Consider the following 15189-nt stretch of genomic DNA (forward strand, 5'->3'; position numbering starts at 1 on the left):
CATTTCCCCATAAAAGAGGCAAGTTTAAATTTATTAGTTTTCTGTTTTATATATATATATATATATATATATAATGTTTTGAAAAACTCAAAAATTCCTTTTGACTTTTTCATTGTGTTGTGTCTGTTTTCCTCAAGGAATGAACGAGAAGGAATGGATGACAAACTCACCTGTCCCTGTTTTGCTGATTTCTGTTTTGCATATGGCACAACCTGTCCATGTAGATCCAGAAATAGCCTGATTAGAGTCAGCTATTTTTCCTGATTTAGATGTTCAAGGGCCTATGGATCAGCTCTTGAGACAAAGAAAATAGTAATGATTTCCTCTGGCTACTACAGAATAAAAACATTCATTCATTCTGTTCTTTTATCTTCCTCTCCTCTTCTATTATCCCTTCCAAAATCTACAACTATACAATATTAAATATTTTGTTATATGCTTTTTTGTGCAAATCCTTCATTCTTTTTCTGTAGCTAGAAGCAGCAGGTTGAAGACTCAATGTAAGCTGAATGAACAACAGTCAAAATGCAGACAGCTCTGATCTTCTGCCAAAGGGATGGATTTCAGGGGCACGCTAAAGGAATGTTCTTATTTAAAAGTGCATTTTACCTGACACATAAAAAGTGTCAAAATATGAATGTAAACTGAGGGTTTTTTTCCTCCCTTGAAGAACCTTCCCTTCATTCACCTTATATTTTATATACAAAGAAAATATTAGACATTTCCACTGTTTATGTTCACTGCTTAAATAATCACTTTAACATATCCACACGCAGAGTCCTACACTGATGAACTCATCCTTTTAATGGTGCACATAAATACAAAACTTTGCTTTACAAAACCATACAGATACAATTTGGTCAGCTTTCTACTATTATATAGGACAAACAGATTGTATGCAAGCCCCCAGAGGCAGTTTTTACCTTCCTCGCGTGCCCTTCGACTCTGTTCTTGACATCAGACGGAGTAAAGGAAGGTGTTTATAGCACAAACTGCGGTAACAAAAACCAGACACTGAGTATCTGGGATACAATCTGCATGTGAGGACGTAAGAAGTCCAATCTAAATTTAAGCAGAGACACGGCTGCAGTGACTGATTGAAATTTCCTGTGTATAGCTTAGCAAGACATCCAATGGGATATAGGCACCCAGTGGTAGCAAAACATATAACTGCAACATTAGAAGTGTGCAAACAAATCATCAGAATCCTGCAATTAAAGCATAACAGGGAGTAAGAACTGAGACCCAAGTACAGTTGGGTATTGCTGCACCTGCTAAACAGGCACTTGCAGCCGGACGCTCAGAGAGCTCCATATATGCCATGAGTAGAGAAATAGACGCATTCAAAGGTCTCATGTGAACAACTTTCAAAGTACTCACTCCATAGAGACATTTATGAATTCACTGTCAGGAAAATGCATGGCCATAACATAAATGGGCTGTCTAAAGGCCATATTGTACCAAATTCCTAAATATGTCTTGAAACAACCTGGATACCTCAGTTGTAACCCTTTCTGAAAAGGGAAGTGGCTTTTTATATGAAGCTGTAGTCATGAATACAGTATAAATGATTCTACCAGGATACAGGCTTTCGAAGTGTCAAAACATTAACCTAGCCAACATTCGTTAAATCCTGACTACAGGTAATGTCTGGAAGAAACTCAAGGGAAAGTTAATGTTCATCAGATGACATGCAGACAGTGCTGACTACTTCACTCATCGACACACAGAATTTCATAATTTTCACCCATAGGGAGCTGCTCATATGTATTTTTGTTCATTGATTCCATGAAAAGAATATTGGTAAGTCTATGGGTTTCTTGGTCTTTCAAGCATGTGTAGAACAAAGACTTAGATTTCCTCTGAAGAGAGTATTTTGGCTTACATTGATATCAACCAACACAAAATATTGTTTTTCTTTTATAAGGAGTCACTACAAGTATTATCACTCACAAATGTGTGCAGATAAAGTATTCTGACTCTTGCTACAAGCTACATTGCTATAAATCCTCCTGGGACCTTGGCACTGCCCAAAAAGCAGAAACCAAAAGAGGTCCTGACTGGAAATCCCTCTTCACCGTCTTTCTCTGTATAGTGTCCCATCCTGTTCCATGAAAGTAGTCATGTTCCGTCACATTACAGAAAGAGAAAGGAAAGATTGGCAAAAGAATCAGAACCTGGGTATCCAATTTGCCATGTTTTCTTGTAAATGACAGGAGGAATTTTGAGTGAAGCAATGATAACTGAATGACATGCCATTTTAATCAATACTTGATTAGTTTTGAGCAGCTGGTTATTTTTTACTGATGTATGTTTATACTGATGTTCATCTCTTTTGAGATGTAAGTGGACACTTTTCAAAATAAAATGGTCTCTAAAGGAAAATTCTGGAACTTCTAAGAACAGGAAATCATCAGCCTGATAAACAATACTGAGAAAAAAGGTGTCATAGGACTATTTGTTTCAGTCACTCTAGAGTACAAAAGCTTCCTGCATTTCCCAAACCAGGTAGAGCTGCAAACTCCAGAGAAGTCATGCTCATGTCCAAAAAAAAAAAACATAGTATGCTCTACCACAAGTCTGAACTTTCTAAACAAAATCACTTGTGGGTAGGGAGAGGATCTACATCTAGTGGAAAAATTTTCTGTTCACAGTTTTCAGAATTTATAAACTAGAATTTAGAGTATTGGGCTTCATCCTGGGATTTCTGGCCTGAAAATATCTCTTCTTGAGACAGTTGAATTCCATCAGGAAAACAAATTTGGCATTACTAACTTAATTCTTTTGAAAATGTCAAAAATCAAATAAAATTTTTCAATATTCTCAATAAGGGAGTTTATTGAAAAGAAAATGCTTTTTTTTCTGGGGCATGGACAGTTGATTTTGGTAGAATCCTTTTGTTTGGGTTTTTGAGAATTACCCTTTTTGTCCTGACTTGCGATCTCCAGCTCTCGTGACCAAAGTGAATGAAATCAAAACCCATCCTCTAAGTCCAGAAAATCTGCCCTGGCATCTATCAAGTTAGACCAGATATCTGCTATTTTCCACTTAAAAAGAGAAAGCACAGCTCTGAAATGTTCTCTGTGGTGTAGGCATATGTCCAAAAAAGCAAGAAACTGCATTGATTAAAAATGCTGCAAGTAAGTGTGCCCTCTGAGCCACCAGCATGCAAAGCTGTTCCAGTTGAACGTTTAGACACCATGGCTGTACAAGGCAATTTATTATCAGTCCTCTTGAGACCTTGCCAAGCACCTTTCCATCACTGAATGAGATGGAGGCCAAGTCTATTGGTGGCCTTGTTCATCAAATATCTTCTCCTCTCAGGTGACAATGGCTTCAAAAGTGCTATCAGCATGCAGAACTGATTTCAGGGTTAGACCCTCAGTTGGGAAGGGGGAAGCAGATAGTGCAATGAGAGCTTGAAGTAAAAGCAGGTAAAAGAGAAACACTCAAGAGCTTCAGCTGTTTTTAGCAAGTCTATTTATACCTCACCATATCCTTTGAAAACATAAAATTCTAGTCCTAATTTATTAATGGAATGTGCCAGCACCAAGTTATTTTTACATTTAGAATATAAATGGCCTTCATGAACTAGAGCGAGCAGGCAGCATCTGACATGAGTCTCAGAGCTAGTGTGAAATTTACTTTTAAATTGCTGCTGCCTTTCCAAAAATTATGCACCGTGAGCATGTGGCTTCACTCGTGTTATCTTTTTCTTTAATTAGAAAACAGAACCACAGGAAGTGGCACATAGGAAGGATCTTGCCCTTGCTTGGATGTAAATAATCCTCTCAGCTTATTTCTGCTGTTTCTTCTCAAAATAATTTAACTCATCAAAGGAATGCAAACCTGGAAAAAAAAAAAAAAAAAAAGAAAAAAAAAATAAAAAAAAACACAGAAATTTCCAGATATTTGCAAAAACATAAAATGCAAACATTATTTCTCTCTCTCTCTCTTTTTTTTCCCACCTTTTTCTTTCTTTTATGAGAAACAGGAAGTGGGGAGTAAAGGAAATTGAAAGAAAGTAGATAGGATTTCTTTAGCTGCTGGCAACTTTTGTTCCCAACACTAAGAGCAAAGAAAAAGAGTATTCTTTGTAGAAGAGTTCCTTAAAAGAACCTCACAGCCCACTTTTCATCCAGTCTAAATCATTTGTGTTTTTATTTATACTCTGTTGACTTTTTCCAATGGCTGTCCTCATCACAGCTTTATAAGCCCATTAGAGGCATGCATTTTAGTGTTTTAGGGAATGACTAGACACAACAAATGATTTCCCATAAATAATTTACTCAATGACTTCAAAATCCTTGGTGTTCCTGTAAGAAGTGCCAGTCACGGAGGAATGCTGGTAAGAGACAGCAGCTCTCTTCCCCGGTCCCACCACCTGACCCGAGGCCTCCTCCACAACCCACGAAGAAGCTGTTGTGGTTGCTCCTGGGACTTATTCCTCTGCTGTGTGAGTTAGTGGGAATTTTCCTAATAATTGAACTGGAACTGAATGAGATCCAGAGCCTTCCTGATCTTCTTTGCCTTCTGAGAATAAAAAAAAAAGAACTGCATTGCCCTGCAAAAAAATGTCCTTAAGCATGACTCAACTCTGGGACAAAAAATGTGGCTGCCAGAAGTCTGGTCTTCCAAGCTCCTCAAAGAAGCATAGCTATGGTAATGAATAAAGATATAAAAGACTAAACCATAGAAGGTTTTGAAAAGGTTTAGTAAATATGTTTTATATTGAGCTCAGTTCTATTTTCCTGTTTCCAGAATTTAGTATGCATAGGAGTAGTTTTGGTGTTACTTTAGAATAGATGAAATAATTCCATCAGTTTTCATTACTGTTAGGTTAAAAAAAACACTGAAATCTAAATTTTTGTTTCTCTGAAATACCAAAGCTCCTCTAAGATAAGCCTTTGAAAAGAGAAAATATATATATTTTTTTTGATACATGAAACATGCACGTGACACATTACTGCATATAGGGACATTTACTGTACTCATACTGTGAGCAAGTTTTTTTTTACGTATTGAACACAATGTGTTTCTATGCACAGTCCATAACTTGTAAAGAAACAAATTCCTATTGTATTGCTTTTCTGTTCTGTCAGTCAAGCATCTGTAACGTCCTTGAGTTGAACGTCCTTTTGACATAAGAAATTCTAATGAGTCTTTTTCTTTACTTTTGCTTCTGTAATTTAAAAACAAGTTCAATTGATAATTAAGATTAAATGTAGTAGCTGCATACTAATATGCTGGCAATTTATCTATCACTCTTAACAGTGAGGGTGCTTAAATTATCTCACCTCAGTGCCTGATAAACAGTCAATGAACTTTATTTAATGGCTCCGTCTCCAGTGCTAATTGTATCCATTTAAATGAAATTATTCTGATTGTTATTCTATGTAGTGATCTGGTGATATGAGACTTCTGAAGAGATATTATTGATTTGGGGCAACCAAGCACCATCCATTACAGCTGTGAAGACAGGAATTAAATATAAATAGTGGGCTATTATTTTGTGGATGTCTTTGTGGACAAATAGGATAGCAGAAGCAGGATAATTACAAATTTGCACTAATATGTCTTCTTGATTTATAGGTTCTATTCTTGATTTATAGGTTTATGATTCCTGAAAATAAAATGAGGGCTACAAAGTAATCAGGTGAAGTTGGCAATAGATATAACCTTGTGTCTCCTTTAGCAGACAGGACAGACGATTCAGATTTTAAAAGGTGTTTAGACAGCTTAAAAGAACTAGGTTGGCACCTAATGAGATTTACAGCAATGCCTAAAATGATTTTTGGACAGTTAGACCCAATTTAGAAGCAAACTTAAAAAAATAATAATAATAATGATCTTTCATTTTTTCCCGAGTACATCTACCATGCTGGAAGAAACAATATGAAAATCGATTTAAAAGATGTTGGACTAAGAAAGATAGCTTTCGTGCAACATTCCTGAGTTTACAGTGAAGAAGTAAGCAGAAGCAAAAGTTTCTATAGCACATCTTAAAATTACAAGTGAGCTGAACAGATTTGGTTACAGATGTATGGCATTGAGATCCAAGAACCACCAAATAACCTGGCAAATGAGAAATTAATGAAACGATGACATGATAACAGAGAATATGCTTCCTGCTCTGAAGATCAGAAGACACGAAGGAGGGAATGTGTGGTAAAGGTTGTTTGCAGTGGTCATGATAAAACCCTATTTTATCCCATTGGGTAGAAGAAATTCATTACACATAACACCCACAGTCTCATAGAGTCTCTGATCACAGAATCACAAAATTGTAGGGGTTGGAAGGGACCTCAAGAGATAATCGGGTCCAACCCCCCTGCCAAAGCAGGTTCCCCAGAGCAGGTTGCCCAGGTAGGGCCTTGAGGAAGGAAAATGGAGAAAAGGAAATTCCAGAAGAGGTGTTCCTGATCTAACATCACCAATGAGCAGCACCAGCATTTGAGAAGCAAAGACCTGGCAGCAAATATGATCATGCTTTGCATTAGATGCAGATTTAATTTGACACATCTTGTAGTGGTTTGTAATAAAAACACATGTTAATGTAGTGTGTTGCATCTGTGCTTTGAAGTGATTTGGTAAGATGCAATAGCTATTCCCCCCCACTGCAAGGACTCCAATGCCCATCTCCTTCATAGCGCGAGCTGGCCACAAGCAATCATTTAACTGGACAGTGCACAACAGTTGGGCCACTTGTATCAAATACAAGTTATGTTTCTATTTCTGCCCTGACCATCAAGAAGGGTCAGCCTACCTGCTTTTCAGGACTGAGCCACCACACACTGCTCTATTACTCTATTACACCACATTTATTTAAGCTAATCCACTGGGGTGGGGGGGTGGGGGGGTGAGAACTAACATTCACAGGACCAGAAATATGCATGAGACAGACAAGGATTCTGGTGTCTTATGCTGTGTTCCCAGGCAATTTCCTTAACCTGTGTTAACAGCCACTAAACACAACGGTTAATAGTGGTATGAGCAGTATGTGAACTCAAGAGACCATACTTCTTTAAGCTAGATTTTAACTAAAAGTTGTAGGTTTCTGGAGGTTCCCAAGGTAGTTGACATACAAGCATAACTTGATTTTGATCCCGGATGGTTATGGGAAAATGCGATTACTGAGATTTAGATCTCACCTCTCCAAGGGGAATGCCCGTTACTGTCATGTATTGTCTCTGATGGCCAATGTATCCCGATCCAGGCATCTAGGCATTTTTCCAAGTGTCCTGTGGGCTTCTGGGCAGAGAAGTCACCACTGTAGATGTCTAGGTGCTTTTTAGGCAGTAAAAGAAAACATTTAACTGACTGTGGGATGGTGCCCAGAAGGCAAGTCTGAAACCTGACAAGAGCAAGGTATAAGAAGCCACCAGGATCTGTCCAGCAATGCCAAGACAGACAAGCCTCTCAGTGCAGCCAGAGGCAAAGCCTATGTTACCCACAGAAATACAACTTTGAAAACAGAACGGTAACCTCAGGAAGCATCTTGGGTAGGTGACAGTTGATAAGAGTTTCGAGAATTTACATTTCAGACTGAAATCCTTTTGTACATTTGCCATCATGCTGATTACCAAACTTTTTATTTATACCTCCCTAACCCTACCTTCAAGGCCAGGCTCCTGAGTTCTGAAGACAGTGAACCTACAATCACAGCTCAAGTATAACTCAGCTTTTGTATGGCTATGCAAGCCTGGACATAGGAGTTGGACTATACAAGCCTACAAAAGACTGGACAAGGAGTTGGACTCAATGGTCCTTGTGGGTCCCTTCAAAGTCAGGATATTCTATGAGTCTATGATACAAAGTAAGTTATATCAAAAAGTTTATCTAGGTTGGTTGTTCATGGGTTGTGTGCAAGCTGCCTATGAAGAGAGTACTTGGCTGAAAAGCAGAAGGGAAGCAGGACTTGCTGTGCTTACAGACATCTGGAAGACTTTTCTTTCAGAGTCACATAAGTAAAGGCATAAACTTCTCATGAAAGTAGCTATCACACACATCTATTAGAATTTGATGAAAATCAACCCTTTGCAAAGTTATTGCAGTAGAAGGATCAGTAAATGCTTCTTTTCAGCACAAAATAGAAAATTCTTTTGTTGGTGCAAACCCCCATGCAACTTTCTACGTTTATAGTAATTAATCTCATATGAATTATCATTGACTGATTTTAATTGCACAGTCAGACCATCAACCAAAACACAAAGCGCTTATGAAATTCATTGGAGTTTTTAAAAGGGAATTGATGAAGGAATTTGACATTAATCTACAGCTTTCCTTATGAAAATGAAGATATTCCCAATGGTAAAAAAACAATGCCTATCAGTTAGGATCACTTTACTACTAGTCAGATGCCAGAGTTGCAAATCGCTGAATATTATAGACAACCAATAGGCAGAGGTACTGGTACACTACTGTAACAAGAAATTAGTCCAAGAATTAAAAAAAAAAATCATTTAAATAATTTCAACATTTTCTTTAGCTTAAATATAGCATATTTCCATTCTTGGAAGCATTTCAAACCTATTCTTAAAAAACAAAAAAAAGAAAAAAAGAAAAAAAAAGAAAAAAGAAAAAAAAAAGAAATAAGAGGGTTAGCATGGCATTCCTTGCTGCAAATCTTTCCTTTTTTAGATGATAAAAATGCCCAGCTAAGATCAATGAATGTTTGTACAAAATCTGAAAGAGTACAAACAGAAGGCACAATCTAGTTATTCTTTAGAAGGCAAAATTCTGTTGCTTACTCTGTATCTTGAGGCACATGGGCACATGAAAACCTTCTGTAGAATATAATGACAAAGTAACTATTATACAGTGGCTACTCACTGAATAAAACTTGCTCTGTATGATATCCAGTTCTGCTTTGCTTTGATGTTGATGTCATATTTTGGCACCCCATTATAAGAATCAAGACCTTCTTGATAGTTTGCAAGGAAATCAGGGAAACAGCTACACCATGTGAATGGGAGAGAATAGGGACGGGATGGAAAGCAATTGAAGCTTTTTTTTTTTATTCTGATATTACTTATTGAAAATGAAGTGGTATAAATTAATTCCTGATCTGTTATATGAGTAGATGCAGTTGCTACAGAGTGGAGCCAATACCGTTCCACTAACACAGGGAATGGGGAGCTTGAGATCAAACTGATTTTTCTTACATCCACAGCAGAAAGCCAAATTCTATGACAGTATCTTGCATGGTGAGGAGAACTTTGGATGAACGGTGATGAAATGAACCTATGGAGCTCAACCTAGTTATTATTCTCTGAATGGTGGTCTTAATGGGAAGGCAGGACACCTGAGTTATAAGGACCAAGAATTTGTGGAATATCACTCACTGGGGCAGGAGCAGAAAACAACTCTGAGGCTCCAGCAGTGAAGGTCAGAAGCTGCTAATGGAGCTGAAGGTCCTTCTGCTGAAACTAGAAAGGCAGAAGGGCAATACAGAAAGTTTGCACACATGAGAGGTGTATCTGCTAATCACCTTGATTTGTACGTGACTTCATTAAAGCCACTGAACTATTGCTGGAGGGAAATAAAGCATCTCAGAGGTCCTTACTGCACAGATGGTACCACATGGGCTGAGGAACTAGCCCCAGAGTTATCATCACCCAGAAGCCATAGCACTGATTGGAACCAGCAGACATCTGCAATTGTTCCTGCCAAACTTTGCTTTTAATAAAGAAATGAAATACTAAATACTCTTCTCCTGGACTGAGAACTCTGCCAAGTGTCAGCCTAGTGAGAACTTTTATAACAAAAATTTATTCATTTCTGGGAGCTGGAGTTTTATGATGGGTAGAATGAGTCACTCTTTACTAGTGCAACAAGACAGAGCTCCACTCTAATCACAGATTCCCATCTGGACCATTTATTTGTGAATTTATCTTAAAATATGGAGCCATTTCAGGCACAATTTGTTTTTTTCCTGCCACATTTACCCTTGCTCTCTCCCTTCCCTTTTGCCCATAAACATATTTCCCACTCTTTTTTTCACCCAGTTAGACAACCTCAGCATTTTTCTTATATTCTAGCATTTCCCAGCAGCAAACAAAACATTAAGAGCATTTATGAATCACTAGAAAAACTAGATGTATCTCCTTTCTCTAGTCATTAGTGATTTTTATACCAAATTTACTTTTTAACAAATGGAAACTAACATATAAATTCATTCTTTCAAGTCACTCGGAATAAGTCTAAATTAGGCAGAGTCTATCACATAATTGCAAGGAAAATAAGAATGAACTTGTAAATTAGAAAAAAAGAAGTTCTGCTGTTTCTCCAGTGTAGTTTTGGTTGACAGATATCAGTGAATGCTGAAACTGGTTTCGTTAGAGTCTAACAGGGAGACTAATTGTATTCAGATTTGTATTCAGGTGATAATTTATAAATGAATATATAATCACAAGGGTAACATTTAAAGCTAAATTAACTCCATGCTCACCCACTAATGAGCTATTATAAAAGTGACAATAGCATTATGGTAACTCAAATACAAGTGTTAGTGTGCACTCAGAGCGCAAACAAAATGAAGTTTAGCCAAAATTCAGTTATCTGTGTAGTGCTCAACTAATATCAAACTAATGCAGAAAAAAATGAATTCTAGTAATACCAGTATTTACGTGGTCAAAGGTGCTTTTTTAATTTGAGAGTTTTGAATGAGGACAAATGCAGCAGATGGATAAATAAGCTCATATGGATGGTGATCTCTGAATTAGGAGCCTCAGCCAGAGATAAAGGCAGAAATCAGCTGACATTAAGCATCTCATGTTACCAGCACCTTTGTCACTAGCTTCTTGAGCAGACAAGCTACCTCTCTGCAGCAGCTAAATAATTAAAAAGAAGCTATTAAGCCATTTCTCCGATTAAATAACTCAGTTAGCAGCCAGTCAGCACGCTAAACTGTTTTGTCGTTCTAAGAAAAAAGCCTTGAATTTTGCTGAAAAATGGGGAAACCTAAGCTCTATTCACTTTTTTTTTTAATTGTTTCACATGATTCAGCTTACTTTAGAATATAGGCATTATGTACATGTACCATCACTAATGCAAACAGAAAAATAAGAAAGCTTCCACAAAGAAAAGTACAGATTGTGTCTAACTTGAAAAAATACATAATGCAGTAGTTTTCCAGAAACACTGTTTTGCTCTTGGATAACATTGTCAGATAAGGTTTCCACGCATCTGTACCAAATTCTCCCAGAAGACCTCCAAGGCTGTGGTGCTGATCTGCCCCAAGACATGCAAGGCAATGGGGTGCCAGGAAAAGCAGATCTCCCCACACATATCCATCCCTGTTAGCTTTCATCAGCACACTGCAAACTCCCATTTCTGTAAAGTCCCCCAGACCAAGTGGACAGAGCATGATGGACCAGACTGTGGCTGGTTGTCAGGAGCTAAAAAGGGGCTATTTCCACAGGCTCCTCAACAGCCCTATCCATCAGCCTGAATACTGCATATGTTGATATCTGATACCCACAGTAATCGCTTAACATATTTCTTATTAATTTCTTCAGGGGTGAGAAAAATTGAGGAAGAGAAAGATGTGATCATTCAATTGCATAATTACTTGGGCTCTTTGGCTGTTTGACCATCACACACAGTTGTATACCGGAGAGGTCCCGGACCTGGAGGCAAGTGGCATTGCTCCTGGGTAGCCAGATGATCTGAATCCCATTTCAAAGTGATGTGCTATGAGGGCAAGCATAGTGCTGAGACTGTACATTCAGATGATTCAATAACAAGGGATTTATAGACATGAATAAGTGCAGGTGAAAAAACAACTTGCACTGGTAGCAGCAACTAAGAGCTGAATGTTTCCTTTTACTTGCATCTCTGTGGGGATTAAGGAAGTAGAAACATCAACTAGCATTAACATTAACATGAATGAATATGATAGTCAGAAAGAGTGAAGATTGGTAGAAAAACCCTTACACCCCCCAAAACTGAAAGAAATCTTGGAAGAAGTGGGTGTTCCCAAGGTGCTCCCAGTGACAGAGTATTCCCAGCTTATCAAAGAGCACTTAACATCAACACTTTTCCTAAATATATTAAATTGTCATAATGTGAGAGGGAAGGTCTCCCCTAGGGTCACAACCAGTGAGAAGGTAGGAAGACAAAACGTGGAATAGAAAGCCAGCTTTCACCAGAGAGAAGTTACAACTCAATCCTTTGAGGATCTGAGCTGGGATCTCTGTTTTTCAGGGCTCACAGATGGAAAAGATGTGAAGAGTGAAAGAACTACATTTCCAAATGATACAAGTTTTTTTCCAGATAGTCATAAACTAACACAACTTACAGAATGATCTCACGATACTGGGTGACTTGGCAATAAAATAGCAAATTAAATTCAGTGCCAATAAATGCAGAGTAATGCACACTGGAGGAAAAAAAAAAACATGCATAAAAGCAATGATGGACTCTAAACTTGCTATTACCACTTGGGGAAGGATGTTGGAGTCATTTCGGACAGTTCTCGGAAAACATTGACTTACTGCTCAACAACAGGCAAATTGGATGAGAGCAATTATTAGGAAGGGTGGAGAGCAAAGACAAAAACCTCTTTTTGCTGCTATGTAAACCTTTGATGCAGGGACATACGTGGGCATGGGATATAACTTTAGCTGTTCCTTCTTCAAGAAGATGTAACCAACACAGAAAAAGCACACAGAGGACAACAAAGATAATTATGCTGCCACAGAAGGAGAAACCAAAGAGACAAGACCTGCTCACACGCAGAGGTTGATGGTTGTGTGACAAGATTGCCAAGCACAGGAGGTCAGGGAGCAGCATGAGTGGCTGGTCCCAAGCAGACTCCAGGGCCATTTCCCAGTTCAACCAGAAGCCTCGTGGCCACCAGGTATGTTCCCTGTCACAGGGGCATGTCCAAGGGCAAGGAGTAAGTCAACAAGGCCAGACACACCATACCCACATGCAACATAGCTCATGCAAGGACCAGGCACCAGGGCCTGAGCTTAAATGGGGCTCCTGGGCCAGTGGGTAAGGGGAAGTCATACAGGTGGTGGCTATTCTTTTTGTCACTTGCCATTGAAGGAGGAAAAGGGTGCCAAGATATGAGGGAGCTTAGCCTGGGCATGTGTGCAGCTTTAGAGCTTATTAGGGAATGGACTGATTTTAATGATCTTTTTAAATGGATCAGCAAAATGGAATGCACAATTTTATTTCTCGATCTTGTGTTAATATAGTATGTAAATGATTTGTGATTCATTCCTGTCCCACTCTCTTTGAGCAAAAGATAAAAATAAGCTGCCACAATTTGGCCTTGTTTGCAAAACTAACATCAATATATTTAACTAAGAAAGGACTAATAGGCTTAATGAAGAAATAAAAAGACCAAAAGTTAAATAGAAAATTCAAATAGCTCACTTCTTTAAAAAAAAAAAAAAAAAAAAAAAAAAAAAGTACTGATTTATTCCATAACTCTGAGTTAGTCATCACTTCTATGAAACTAAAGAAGCTGGAAAATTCATTCCCCTTTGCATTCCCCTTTGCACTGACCTTTCTGTGCACGTTGTTAACCCAGAGGGAGGTCCCATTTGCACTGAGTTGAAAAGATGCTACATTTGAGAATAGAGATGTTATTGTTTTCAAATTTATAGACATACCTAGATCTAATTGTAAACCATTTGAGTGACTGCCATAAGCTATCCTGAAATGACTGGCAGCCTTTCACAACAGATAATCAAAAGTAATTTATAACCCCAACATAAGCAGGTTATGGGAATACCAGAAGATGTTTGGCACAGATTTTTGTCTCAATTTTTTCTAGCAGATTTTATCTGGAATATAGCAGCGGAAGGGACTTCCTCAGTTACTGAATCCAATTTTCTATTGTCACCACTAGCAAAGTTAGAAACACCATGAATCTGGCAAGAGCTTCTCAATGGTAAACTGCCAGTATACCTGGCTTGGCTTCCAGAGGAAATGCATAAGCAGGTAGCCAGCCATGGCTGAATTTATTGAAAACTTCTACTGAATGGTAACAATTTCTCAGGGACTGGCAGTAAACTGGAGTTTGTAGGGTTGAGCATGGGGACAGAAATTACAGAGCAGAATTGCAGTAGGGTCTGCCCAGGAGAGGGCTGAGGGTGCCTCAGTGCCCCAGGGCTTGGGAGTCAGGAGGAAGGAAGAGCCTGGAGATCTCCTGGACAGAGGGTTAAGGGATAAGAAATATCTGTTCATAAACTATTCATGCTCCACTTTAAAACATACAAACCAGTGAAAACAGTTTCTGAAAGAGCCCCTATTGTGTAGCTCCTAAAGCCTGAGAGCAGTTTTTATCCAGTGTCATATCCCAAGCCAGCATCACAGACCTAGGCACTGATTTTCAGTCTCCTATGTCTTAGAACTCAGAGCAAGACTGGGTTTAACTGAATCTTCAATAGAAGCTGAGGTAAATTCTTACCCAACCACCTCTGGGTGAAAAACAAACAAACAAAACAACAACAACAACAAAACAGTGAAATGGGTTAACTTGGGGTTTCCCAGGTAGTGGGGCTGGCTCACAGCTCTCTGGCTGCCAGGTGATGGGAGGAAGGGAGAGAGGGAGAGGAGGAAAGCTTCCTCCATGCAAAGCCACCTACCAGCATCTCTGTCAGTGACCCTTGGCAGCTTGTGATGGATTCACTAAACTGCCCCAGGCCAAGCGCATGCAGGAGGAAGGACCAGACTATGTGACAGGTTGTAGGAGGCTAAAAGGAGGTGGATTGTTTTCATGCTCCCCACTCTCTTGCATAAGAGCTTTGTTGAGTCTGGTTCCATCAAGGCCGTGCACACTGCCGCATGAGACAGTAACATACAGCCATGCCATGGACTCCTTCCCTTGAGAAGATGGTTTGAAATGCCGAGTCCTGCCACTGGGGACCAGCCAGCTGGAAAGCAGCTCTGCAGAAAAGGTCCTGAGGGTTCTGGTTGACAAGAAGGGGGACATAAGCCAGTAACGTGCTTTCAAGGAAAAGAAGGCCAGTGCTATCCTGGAGCACAATTAGGAAGAGCATCACCAGCAGGTGGAGGGTGGTGATCCTACTTAGTATTGGTGGGACTCACCTGGAGTGCTGGGCCCAGTTCTGGGCTCCCCAGTAAAAAGGAGGCATGGATACACTGGATAGAGTCTAGCAAAGGGCTCCAAAAGTGATTAAGGGACTGGAGGATCTGACATATGAGGAG

At 39.1% G+C, this 15189-nt stretch overlaps 1 long non-coding RNA gene across 1 annotated transcript; it reads right to left on the reverse strand.

Moving 5' to 3' along the window:
• Positions 1 to 12791: 12791 nt before the first annotated feature.
• On the reverse strand, positions 12792 to 14921 carry LOC121064488. Its single transcript, XR_005816517.1, has 3 exons — positions 14607 to 14921; positions 13522 to 13580; positions 12792 to 12871 (listed from the first exon to the last, which is right to left on the reverse strand). It is a non-coding gene; the product is annotated as an uncharacterized LOC121064488 (long non-coding RNA).
• Positions 14922 to 15189: the final 268 nt, after the last annotated feature.

Source organism: Cygnus olor, chromosome 2 (assembly GCF_009769625.2).
Source record: "Cygnus olor isolate bCygOlo1 chromosome 2, bCygOlo1.pri.v2, whole genome shotgun sequence".
Lineage (NCBI taxonomy): Eukaryota > Metazoa > Chordata > Aves > Anseriformes > Anatidae > Cygnus > Cygnus olor.